The sequence below is a fragment of the Argentina silus genome (genome assembly GCF_951799395.1).
Source record: "Argentina silus genome assembly, chromosome: Y".
NCBI classification, from domain to species: Eukaryota; Metazoa; Chordata; class Actinopteri; order Argentiniformes; family Argentinidae; genus Argentina; species Argentina silus.
In genome coordinates this window covers 6,735,100-6,748,150 of record NC_139654.1, presented here as the reverse complement: position 1 = coordinate 6,748,150, position 13,051 = coordinate 6,735,100, and the positions used below count along the sequence as shown (strand labels likewise).

Sequence of the window (13,051 nt, the reverse complement as noted above, 5' to 3'; positions counted from 1 at the left end):
CTACACCGACCGGGATGGAAAACCCAGCCGAGGGAGCCGAGGTGGGCTGAGAGCTCGGCTCGAGATGACTCCACATCGACTCTAACTACTGTTATGTTTGTGTTTTATTTGTATTCCTAACTAGGAATGAACGGGCAGGGTTTCTTTTACTGGCTTTATTCCACGACGTTCATCTGTACATTCAAGCATCGTAGGTTTTACCTGCGGTCCCTCAGTCCGGGTACAACAGCATAGGGCGGAACCAATATCATGTACTATAATAACAACACAACTAACACAACTATCATGTTTTAGCTTGTGGAAGTGTACATTACACATGCTCCAGGCATGCCACACACAGAGACCATGCCCCAGTGTGTGCCACTCTATGCCCCATAGTCTCCCACCATGTCCCCCTGTATTTGAACTCATGGAGCATTAAGTGTCAAGTAAAAAGTAGGCCACACACACAGACAGCAGGCCTCAATGTGTGTCACTGTATCCCCATAAGTCTATCATGTTTTAGCTTGTGGAAGTGTATGTCACATGCTCCAGGCATGCCACACACAGAGACCATGCCCCAGTGTGTGCCACTCTATGCCCCATAGTCTCCCACCATGTCCCCCTGTATTTGAACTTATGGAGCATAAAGTTTCAAGTCAAAGCTAGGCCACACTGACAGACAGCAGGCCTCAATGTGTGTCACTCTATCCCCATAAGTCTATCATGTTTTAGCCTGTGGAAGTGTACATTACACCACTTCCAGGCATGGCACAGACAGAGACCATGCCCCAGTGTGTGTCACTGTCCTCCCCATAGACTCCCACCATGTCCCCCTGTATTTGAACTTATGGAGCATTAAGTTTCAAGTCAAAGCTAGGCCCCACTGACAGACAGCAGGCCTCAATGTGTGTCACTGTATCCCCATAAGTCTATCATGTTTTAGCTTGTGGAAGTCTATATCACAAGTTCCAGGGATGCAGCATACACAGACCATGCCCCAGTGTGTGTCACTCCCCCCGCCATAGTCTCCCACCATGTCCCCCTGTATTTGAACTCATGGAACATTATTTGAAGCACCACTCTGACCTCCCTGTGTGTGTCACTGTGTGCCCTGGGATGGAGGCCAAAAGAAAAGGGAGGCCAGAGTGCTGCTCCAGCAGAAGCACCACTCTGACCTCCCTGTGTGTGTCACTGTGTGCCCTGGGATGGAGGCCAAAAGAAAAGGGAGGCCAGAGTGCTGCTCCAGCAGAAGCACCACTCTGACCTCCCTGTGTGTGTCACTGTGTGCCCTGGGATGGAGGCCAAAAGAAAAGGGAGGCCAGAGTGCTGCTCCAGCAGAAGCACCACTCTGACCTCCCTTGACCTCCTCCATCCCCCCGGTCGCCCACCCACCCTTTGGGGCTCCCTCCCTGGGGCAACACCGCCTCCTGGAGACACCCCAGGCAACCCGAACCTCCAGTCGAACCCGGGCCCCCACACTTAAGCACCCCCCCGCGGACTAGACCCCTTAGCCGCAGTTTTTAGAACAACGTGCACCTGGTGACCCGAAACCCTGGCGTGCACCTGGTAACCCCGCCCCACTGAGTGCACCTGGTGACCGAGAAGCACTCTACTCTCCTCTACTCGCCACAGACTAAGTCCAGAGGGTCACCAGGGGCACACACAACGTGCACCTGGTGACCCAAACCCCTTAGCGTGCACCTGGTGACCCCACCCCACTGTGTGCACATGGTAACCCCGCCCCGCTGAGTGCACCTGGTGACCGAGAAGCACTCTACTCTCCTCTACTCGCCACAGACTAAGTCCAGAGGGTCACCAGGGGCACACACAACGTGCACCTGGTGACCCAAACCCCTTAGCGTGCACCTGGTGACCCCACCCCACTGCGTGCACATGGTAACCCCGCCCCGCTGAGTGCACCTGGTGACCGAGAAGCCCTCTACTCTACTCTACTCGCCACAGACTAAGTCCAGAGGGTCACCAGGGGCACACACAACGTGCACCTGGTGACCCAAACCCCTTAGCGTGCACCTGGTGACCCCACCCCACTGTGTGCACATGGTAACCCCGCCCCGCTGAGTGCACCTGGTGACCGAGAAGCACTCTACTCTCCTCTACTCGCCACAGACTAAGTCCAGAGGGTCACCAGGGGCACACACAACGTGCACCTGGTGACCCAAACCCCTTAGCGTGCACCTGGTGACCCCACCCCACTGCGTGCACATGGTAACCCCGCCCCGCTGAGTGCACCTGGTGACCGAGAAGCACTCTACTCTCCTCTACTCGCCACAGACTAAGTCCAGAGGGTCACCAGGGGCACACACAACGTGCACCTGGTGACCCAAACCCCTTAGCGTGCACCTGGTGACCCCACCCCACTGTGTGCACATGGTAACCCCGCCCCGCTGAGTGCACCTGGTGACCGAGAAGCACTCTACTCTCCTCTACTCGCCACAGACTAAGTCCAGAGGGTCACCAGGGGCACACACAACGTGCACCTGGTGACCCAAACCCCTTAGCGTGCACCTGGTGACCCCACCCCACTGCGTGCACATGGTAACCCCGCCCCGCTGAGTGCACCTGGTGACCGAGAAGCACTCTACTCTCCTCTACTCGCCACAGACTAAGTCCAGAGGGTCACCAGGGGCACACACAACGTGCACCTGGTGACCCAAACCCCTTAGCGTGCACCTGGTGACCCCACCCCACTGTGTGCACATGGTAACCCCGCCCCGCTGAGTGCACCTGGTGACAGAGAAGCACTCTACTCTACTCTACTCGCCACAGACTAAGTCCAGAGGGTCACCAGGGGCACGCACAACGTGCACCTGGTGACCTAAACCCCTGGCGTGCACCTGGTGACCTGGATATCAAAACCATCTTGGTTTTGATATCCAGTGGAGTATGTTCCATGTTAACGTAGTAGGGTTATCCAATGGAGTAGGCTGCATGCTAACATTGCATTCATAGCCGGTGGAGTATGCTAAATGCTATTGTTGTATTCTTATCCAGTGAAGTAGGCTACATGCTAATATTAGCACTGCATCGCGCGCATGTCACTGAAATGTTTGTCAATACCGACAACACGTGTAGCGAAGAAGACGGACGTGCGAATCGACCAATCAAAAGGCAGCGTCTGAGCGACTCAACCTAGCCTGCTACCAAATCCACCAATCACGCAGGGAGGGCGTGTACCAAGATGGCGGCGCGCATACATCGCGAAGCCCGCTGTCTCGCTGAATTAGTGGTTATTTGCTTGTTTATTTCAAGTATTCTCGCTAAAAACAGTTTAGCGTCCATATCGTACAGCCGACGTCAACTTTTGGACATCGGTTCCGGCATTCCAGACATCTTTTATCGACGCAATACCCTGAGATTAGAGCAGAACAGCGGGACCAGCTGACTCCGCTACACCGACCGGGATGGAAAACCCAGCCGAGGGAGCCGAGGTGGGCTGAGAGCTCGGCTCGAGATGACTCCACATCGACTCTAACTACTGTTATGTTTGTGTTTTATTTGTATTCCTAACTAGGAATGAACGGGCAGGGTTTCTTTTACTGGCTTTATTCCACGACGTTCATCTGTACATTCAAGCATCGTAGGTTTTACCTGCGGTCCCTCAGTCCGGGTACAACAGCATAGGGCGGAACCAATATCATGTACTATAATAACAACACAACTAACACAACTATCATGTTTTAGCTTGTGGAAGTGTACATTACACATGCTCCAGGCATGCCACACACAGAGACCATGCCCCAGTGTGTGCCACTCTATGCCCCATAGTCTCCCACCATGTCCCCCTGTATTTGAACTCATGGAGCATTAAGTGTCAAGTAAAAAGTAGGCCACACACACAGACAGCAGGCCTCAATGTGTGTCACTGTATCCCCATAAGTCTATCATGTTTTAGCTTGTGGAAGTGTATGTCACATACTCCAGGGATGCAACATACACAGACCATGCCCCAGTGTGTGCCACTCTATGCCCCATAGTCTCCCTCCATGTCCCCCTGTATTTGAGCTTATGGAACATTAAGTGTCAAGTAAAAGGTAGGCCACACACAGACAGCAAAGCCCCAGTCTGTGCCACTATATCCCCATAAGTCTATCATGTTTTAGCTTGTGGAAGTGTACATTACACCACTTCCAGGCATGCCACACACAGAGACCATGCCCCAGTGTGTGCCACTCTATGCCCCATAGTCTCCCTCCATGTCCCCCTGTATTTGAGCTTATGGAACATTAAGTGTCAAGTAAAAAGTAGGCCCCACACACACACAGCAAAGCCCCAGTCTGTGCCACTCTATCCCCAAAAGTCTATCATGTTTTAGCTTGTGGAAGTGTATATCACATGCTCCAGGCATGCCACACACAGAGACCATGCCCCAGTGTGTGCCACTCTATGCCCCATAGTCTCCCACCATGTCCCCCTGTATTTGAACTTATGGAGCATAAAGTTTCAAGTCAAAGCTAGGCCACACTGACAGACAGCAGGCCTCAATGTGTGTCACTCTATCCCCATAAGTCTATCATGTTTTAGCCTGTGGAAGTGTACATTACACCACTTCCAGGCATGGCACAGACAGAGACCATGCCCCAGTGTGTGTCACTGTCCTCCCCATAGACTCCCACCATGTCCCCCTGTATTTGAACTTATGGAGCATTAAGTTTCAAGTCAAAGCTAGGCCCCACTGACAGACAGCAGGCCTCAATGTGTGTCACTGTATCCCCATAAGTCTATCATGTTTTAGCTTGTGGAAGTCTATATCACAAGTTCCAGGGATGCAGCATACACAGACCATGCCCCAGTGTGTGTCACTCCCCCCGCCATAGTCTCCCACCATGTCCCCCTGTATTTGAACTCATGGAACATTATTTGAAGCACCACTCTGACCTCCCTGTGTGTGTCACTGTGTGCCCTGGGATGGAGGCCAAAAGAAAAGGGAGGCCAGAGTGCTGCTCCAGCAGAAGCACCACTCTGACCTCCCTGTGTGTGTCACTGTGTGCCCTGGGATGGAGGCCAAAAGAAAAGGGAGGCCAGAGTGCTGCTCCAGCAGAAGCACCACTCTGACCTCCCTGTGTGTGTCACTGTGTGCCCTGGGATGGAGGCCAAAAGAAAAGGGAGGCCAGAGTGCTGCTCCAGCAGAAGCACCACTCTGACCTCCCTTGACCTCCTCCATCCCCCCGGTCGCCCACCCACCCTTTGGGGCTCCCTCCCTGGGGCAACACCGCCTCCTGGAGACACCCCAGGCAACCCGAACCTCCAGTCGAACCCGGGCCCCCACACTTAAGCACCCCCCCGCGGACTAGACCCCTTAGCCGCAGTTTTTAGAACAACGTGCACCTGGTGACCCGAAACCCTGGCGTGCACCTGGTAACCCCGCCCCACTGAGTGCACCTGGTGACCGAGAAGCACTCTACTCTCCTCTACTCGCCACAGACTAAGTCCAGAGGGTCACCAGGGGCACACACAACGTGCACCTGGTGACCCAAACCCCTTAGCGTGCACCTGGTGACCCCACCCCACTGTGTGCACATGGTAACCCCGCCCCGCTGAGTGCACCTGGTGACCGAGAAGCACTCTACTCTCCTCTACTCGCCACAGACTAAGTCCAGAGGGTCACCAGGGGCACACACAACGTGCACCTGGTGACCCAAACCCCTTAGCGTGCACCTGGTGACCCCACCCCACTGCGTGCACATGGTAACCCCGCCCCGCTGAGTGCACCTGGTGACCGAGAAGCCCTCTACTCTACTCTACTCGCCACAGACTAAGTCCAGAGGGTCACCAGGGGCACACACAACGTGCACCTGGTGACCCAAACCCCTTAGCGTGCACCTGGTGACCCCACCCCACTGTGTGCACATGGTAACCCCGCCCCGCTGAGTGCACCTGGTGACCGAGAAGCACTCTACTCTCCTCTACTCGCCACAGACTAAGTCCAGAGGGTCACCAGGGGCACACACAACGTGCACCTGGTGACCCAAACCCCTTAGCGTGCACCTGGTGACCCCACCCCACTGCGTGCACATGGTAACCCCGCCCCGCTGAGTGCACCTGGTGACCGAGAAGCACTCTACTCTCCTCTACTCGCCACAGACTAAGTCCAGAGGGTCACCAGGGGCACACACAACGTGCACCTGGTGACCCAAACCCCTTAGCGTGCACCTGGTGACCCCACCCCACTGTGTGCACATGGTAACCCCGCCCCGCTGAGTGCACCTGGTGACCGAGAAGCACTCTACTCTCCTCTACTCGCCACAGACTAAGTCCAGAGGGTCACCAGGGGCACACACAACGTGCACCTGGTGACCCAAACCCCTTAGCGTGCACCTGGTGACCCCACCCCACTGCGTGCACATGGTAACCCCGCCCCGCTGAGTGCACCTGGTGACCGAGAAGCACTCTACTCTCCTCTACTCGCCACAGACTAAGTCCAGAGGGTCACCAGGGGCACACACAACGTGCACCTGGTGACCCAAACCCCTTAGCGTGCACCTGGTGACCCCACCCCACTGTGTGCACATGGTAACCCCGCCCCGCTGAGTGCACCTGGTGACAGAGAAGCACTCTACTCTACTCTACTCGCCACAGACTAAGTCCAGAGGGTCACCAGGGGCACGCACAACGTGCACCTGGTGACCTAAACCCCTGGCGTGCACCTGGTGACCTGGATATCAAAACCATCTTGGTTTTGATATCCAGTGGAGTATGTTCCATGTTAACGTAGTAGGGTTATCCAATGGAGTAGGCTGCATGCTAACATTGCATTCATAGCCGGTGGAGTATGCTAAATGCTATTGTTGTATTCTTATCCAGTGAAGTAGGCTACATGCTAATATTAGCACTGCATCGCGCGCATGTCACTGAAATGTTTGTCAATACCGACAACACGTGTAGCGAAGAAGACGGACGTGCGAATCGACCAATCAAAAGGCAGCGTCTGAGCGACTCAACCTAGCCTGCTACCAAATCCACCAATCACGCAGGGAGGGCGTGTACCAAGATGGCGGCGCGCATACATCGCGAAGCCCGCTGTCTCGCTGAATTAGTGGTTATTTGCTTGTTTATTTCAAGTATTCTCGCTAAAAACAGTTTAGCGTCCATATCGTACAGCCGACGTCAACTTTTGGACATCGGTTCCGGCATTCCAGACATCTTTTATCGACGCAATACCCTGAGATTAGAGCAGAACAGCGGGACCAGCTGACTCCGCTACACCGACCGGGATGGAAAACCCAGCCGAGGGAGCCGAGGTGGGCTGAGAGCTCGGCTCGAGATGACTCCACATCGACTCTAACTACTGTTATGTTTGTGTTTTATTTGTATTCCTAACTAGGAATGAACGGGCAGGGTTTCTTTTACTGGCTTTATTCCACGACGTTCATCTGTACATTCAAGCATCGTAGGTTTTACCTGCGGTCCCTCAGTCCGGGTACAACAGCATAGGGCGGAACCAATATCATGTACTATAATAACAACACAACTAACACAACTATCATGTTTTAGCTTGTGGAAGTGTACATTACACATGCTCCAGGCATGCCACACACAGAGACCATGCCCCAGTGTGTGCCACTCTATGCCCCATAGTCTCCCACCATGTCCCCCTGTATTTGAACTCATGGAGCATTAAGTGTCAAGTAAAAAGTAGGCCACACACACAGACAGCAGGCCTCAATGTGTGTCACTGTATCCCCATAAGTCTATCATGTTTTAGCTTGTGGAAGTGTATGTCACATACTCCAGGGATGCAACATACACAGACCATGCCCCAGTGTGTGCCACTCTATGCCCCATAGTCTCCCTCCATGTCCCCCTGTATTTGAGCTTATGGAACATTAAGTGTCAAGTAAAAGGTAGGCCACACACAGACAGCAAAGCCCCAGTCTGTGCCACTATATCCCCATAAGTCTATCATGTTTTAGCTTGTGGAAGTGTACATTACACCACTTCCAGGCATGCCACACACAGAGACCATGCCCCAGTGTGTGCCACTCTATGCCCCATAGTCTCCCTCCATGTCCCCCTGTATTTGAGCTTATGGAACATTAAGTGTCAAGTAAAAAGTAGGCCCCACACACACACAGCAAAGCCCCAGTCTGTGCCACTCTATCCCCAAAAGTCTATCATGTTTTAGCTTGTGGAAGTGTATATCACATGCTCCAGGCATGCCACACACAGAGACCATGCCCCAGTGTGTGCCACTCTATGCCCCATAGTCTCCCACCATGTCCCCCTGTATTTGAACTTATGGAGCATAAAGTTTCAAGTCAAAGCTAGGCCACACTGACAGACAGCAGGCCTCAATGTGTGTCACTCTATCCCCATAAGTCTATCATGTTTTAGCCTGTGGAAGTGTACATTACACCACTTCCAGGCATGGCACAGACAGAGACCATGCCCCAGTGTGTGTCACTGTCCTCCCCATAGACTCCCACCATGTCCCCCTGTATTTGAACTTATGGAGCATTAAGTTTCAAGTCAAAGCTAGGCCCCACTGACAGACAGCAGGCCTCAATGTGTGTCACTGTATCCCCATAAGTCTATCATGTTTTAGCTTGTGGAAGTCTATATCACAAGTTCCAGGGATGCAGCATACACAGACCATGCCCCAGTGTGTGTCACTCCCCCCGCCATAGTCTCCCACCATGTCCCCCTGTATTTGAACTCATGGAACATTATTTGAAGCACCACTCTGACCTCCCTGTGTGTGTCACTGTGTGCCCTGGGATGGAGGCCAAAAGAAAAGGGAGGCCAGAGTGCTGCTCCAGCAGAAGCACCACTCTGACCTCCCTGTGTGTGTCACTGTGTGCCCTGGGATGGAGGCCAAAAGAAAAGGGAGGCCAGAGTGCTGCTCCAGCAGAAGCACCACTCTGACCTCCCTGTGTGTGTCACTGTGTGCCCTGGGATGGAGGCCAAAAGAAAAGGGAGGCCAGAGTGCTGCTCCAGCAGAAGCACCACTCTGACCTCCCTTGACCTCCTCCATCCCCCCGGTCGCCCACCCACCCTTTGGGGCTCCCTCCCTGGGGCAACACCGCCTCCTGGAGACACCCCAGGCAACCCGAACCTCCAGTCGAACCCGGGCCCCCACACTTAAGCACCCCCCCGCGGACTAGACCCCTTAGCCGCAGTTTTTAGAACAACGTGCACCTGGTGACCCGAAACCCTGGCGTGCACCTGGTAACCCCGCCCCACTGAGTGCACCTGGTGACCGAGAAGCACTCTACTCTCCTCTACTCGCCACAGACTAAGTCCAGAGGGTCACCAGGGGCACACACAACGTGCACCTGGTGACCCAAACCCCTTAGCGTGCACCTGGTGACCCCACCCCACTGTGTGCACATGGTAACCCCGCCCCGCTGAGTGCACCTGGTGACCGAGAAGCACTCTACTCTCCTCTACTCGCCACAGACTAAGTCCAGAGGGTCACCAGGGGCACACACAACGTGCACCTGGTGACCCAAACCCCTTAGCGTGCACCTGGTGACCCCACCCCACTGCGTGCACATGGTAACCCCGCCCCGCTGAGTGCACCTGGTGACCGAGAAGCACTCTACTCTCCTCTACTCGCCACAGACTAAGTCCAGAGGGTCACCAGGGGCACACACAACGTGCACCTGGTGACCCAAACCCCTTAGCGTGCACCTGGTGACCCCACCCCACTGTGTGCACATGGTAACCCCGCCCCGCTGAGTGCACCTGGTGACCGAGAAGCACTCTACTCTCCTCTACTCGCCACAGACTAAGTCCAGAGGGTCACCAGGGGCACACACAACGTGCACCTGGTGACCCAAACCCCTTAGCGTGCACCTGGTGACCCCACCCCACTGCGTGCACATGGTAACCCCGCCCCGCTGAGTGCACCTGGTGACCGAGAAGCACTCTACTCTCCTCTACTCGCCACAGACTAAGTCCAGAGGGTCACCAGGGGCACACACAACGTGCACCTGGTGACCCAAACCCCTTAGCGTGCACCTGGTGACCCCACCCCACTGTGTGCACATGGTAACCCCGCCCCGCTGAGTGCACCTGGTGACAGAGAAGCACTCTACTCTACTCTACTCGCCACAGACTAAGTCCAGAGGGTCACCAGGGGCACGCACAACGTGCACCTGGTGACCTAAACCCCTGGCGTGCACCTGGTGACCTGGATATCAAAACCATCTTGGTTTTGATATCCAGTGGAGTATGTTCCATGTTAACGTAGTAGGGTTATCCAATGGAGTAGGCTGCATGCTAACATTGCATTCATAGCCGGTGGAGTATGCTAAATGCTATTGTTGTATTCTTATCCAGTGAAGTAGGCTACATGCTAATATTAGCACTGCATCGCGCGCATGTCACTGAAATGTTTGTCAATACCGACAACACGTGTGGCGAAGAAGACGGACGTGCGAATCGACCAATCAAAAGGCAGCGTCTGAGCGACTCAACCTAGCCTGCTACCAAATCCACCAATCACGCAGGGAGGGCGTGTACCAAGATGGCGGCGCGCATACATCGCGAAGCCCGCTGTCTCGCTGAATTAGTGGTTATTTCCTTGTTTATTTCAAGTATTCTCGCTAAAAACAGTTTAGCGTCCATATCGTACAGCCGACGACAACTTCTGGACATCGGCTCCGGCATTCCAGACATCTTTTATCGACGCAATACCCTGAGATTAGAGCAGAACAGCGGGACCAGCTGACTCCGCTACACCGACCGGGATGGAAAACCCAGCCGAGGGAGCCGAGGTGGGCTGAGAGCTCGGCTCAAGATAACATCCACATCGACTCTCACTACCTCGTCTTTTCTCCTCACCGATGTTCCTTCCCTGGATGAGACAAGATGGATGAACACACACACACACACACACACACACACACACACACACACACACACACACACACACATGGATGACGGACTGCAACATGATGGTTCTCACGGAAACCTGGCTCAACAGCGAGGTGTGGTGGGAGGGGGGGCTGCTCTGTCTTCACTCTCTGAATATGTTGCCCTCCTCAAATACTGACCCTCCTGGCCTTAGATCAGATCATGGGACTCCACAATACTGCACTAACCCAATAGCAAGCAAATACATGATACCAGACGTAGAAATCCAGTCACGACAAATGCATCCATGGTTGCTTGCTCCCCTGTTGAGAGCAACTATAACTCTCACTTATGCATTCTTATCATAATGCACCACAGTGATCTTTTGGCTGCATGTAGCTGCTCTCTGCTGGACTGGGGAGTCCACCCTGTCAACTACAGACACTGAGGTGAGGTCTCAGACTATTCTTGTTGTCAGACACGTCATTACTAAGTGTCTGTTACATTATCAATGATACTCTTGTTGCTCTGCAAGGCTCAATGATTGAGACAGACAATGTCCATTATTTTCCAATCAATTCCTATATCATGGTTCTGTGTGTGTGTGTGTGTGTGTGTGTGTGTGTGTGTGTGTGTGTGTCTGTGTCTGTGTCTGTGTCTGTGTCTGTGTGTGTGTGTGTGTGTGTGTGTGTGTGTGTGTGGTGTGGTGGGGTGGGCACTCTCTCAATAACCTTTCTTTCCTCAATTCCTCATCAATCTGGCCTGAGATCAGCTGATGGGGCTACACAACCCAATAGCAATCAAATATACCAGACTGAGAAATACATTGACTACAAACATGCCTGTGATTGGCTTGAATAATGAATTCTTATCATAATGCACCTCAGTGATCGTTTGGCAACATGTATTTATTCCTCATTCAGGCTGAATGGATGTCACCTCACAGAGAGATGCTGTGAAGACAGACACATCATTCCTAAGTGTCTGTTACATTATCATTCTATGGAATCAATGATACTTGCACAGAAAGGGTCAATAATTGAGACAGACAATGTACATTATCTTCCAATCAATTACTATAGTGTGTGTGTGTGGTGTGTGTGTGTGTGTGTGTGTGTGTGTGTGTGTGTGTGTGTGTGTGTGTGTGTGTGTGTGTGTGTGTGTGTGTGTGTGGTGGGAGGGGGGCTGCTCTGTCTTCAATATCTGAATATGTTTGTCCTCCTCAAATCCTGATCCACCTGGCCTTAGATCAGCTTATGAGACTGCATAATACTGCACTAACCCAATAGCTATCAAATACATGATACCAGACGTAGAAATCGAGTCACTACAAATGTATCCATGGTTAATTGCTCCCCTGTTGAGAGGAACTATAACTCTCACTCATAAATTCTTGTGCCACAGTGATTGTTTGGCTTCATGTATTTATTTGTTGTCAGACACATCAGTCCTAAGTGTATTACATTGTCAATGATACTTGCACTGCAAATATCAATGATGGAGACAGAACATTTACATGATCTTCCAATCATTTCCTAAACTGTTCACTGTGACAACACTAGTCCTACCACTTTATTTGTATTCCACGTTTTTCATTTGTCAGCTCCCAGACCATCATCCCGTGCGTGCATTTATTTTACCATGATGAGCGGTCTTCATAATTTAAAAAAAATCGATGAAGGATACTGTCTTACCTTTCTTAGATAATATGTTTTTGAGAAACCATTTCAGAGGGACAGCAACACATTCACAGTTCAATAACAAGAGGCCGACCTTTAGGTCAGGATGGCCTTTCAGCTGACTCAGCACATCCCCACCAACAGATATAACCCAGGGGACAGATTTAACCGCTGTATATCTGACTGGCTGTCTTGATTCGTACCGTTACTACATAGAATCATAAACGAGTCCAATACTGATCATAAAGGAATCAATGAACAGTGTATGACTGAAAAAATATAATCATCATGACATGGTCATACTGATTAAAATAGATTGTTGTTTTGCTATATTGATTATAAGAATATCATAAATGACAGATGAGAAATCTGTCTCCCCTCACACTATCAAGGAGGGATCATGGGAATAAGGCACACAATGCAACAATCATTTATTGTACAGCTTATAATTACATCATATTCAGCTCTATTTATCATTAAAGGCAGAATTTCAAAGAGTGTATGTGTGTGTGTGTGGGGGGGGGGGCACTCTGTGAATACCGTTACTCTCCTCAATTCCTGAACTATCTGGC

The 13,051-nt window shown here is 52.2% G+C and overlaps 1 protein-coding gene across 1 annotated transcript in view; it reads left to right on the top strand.

The window, feature by feature from the left end:
• The window catches only part of LOC310823752 (uncharacterized protein), a gene marked incomplete at both ends in the record, with an annotated part of 236,340 nt that overhangs the window by 193,776 nt on the left and 29,513 nt on the right, over positions 1-13,051 (top strand). The window lies entirely within an intron of this gene.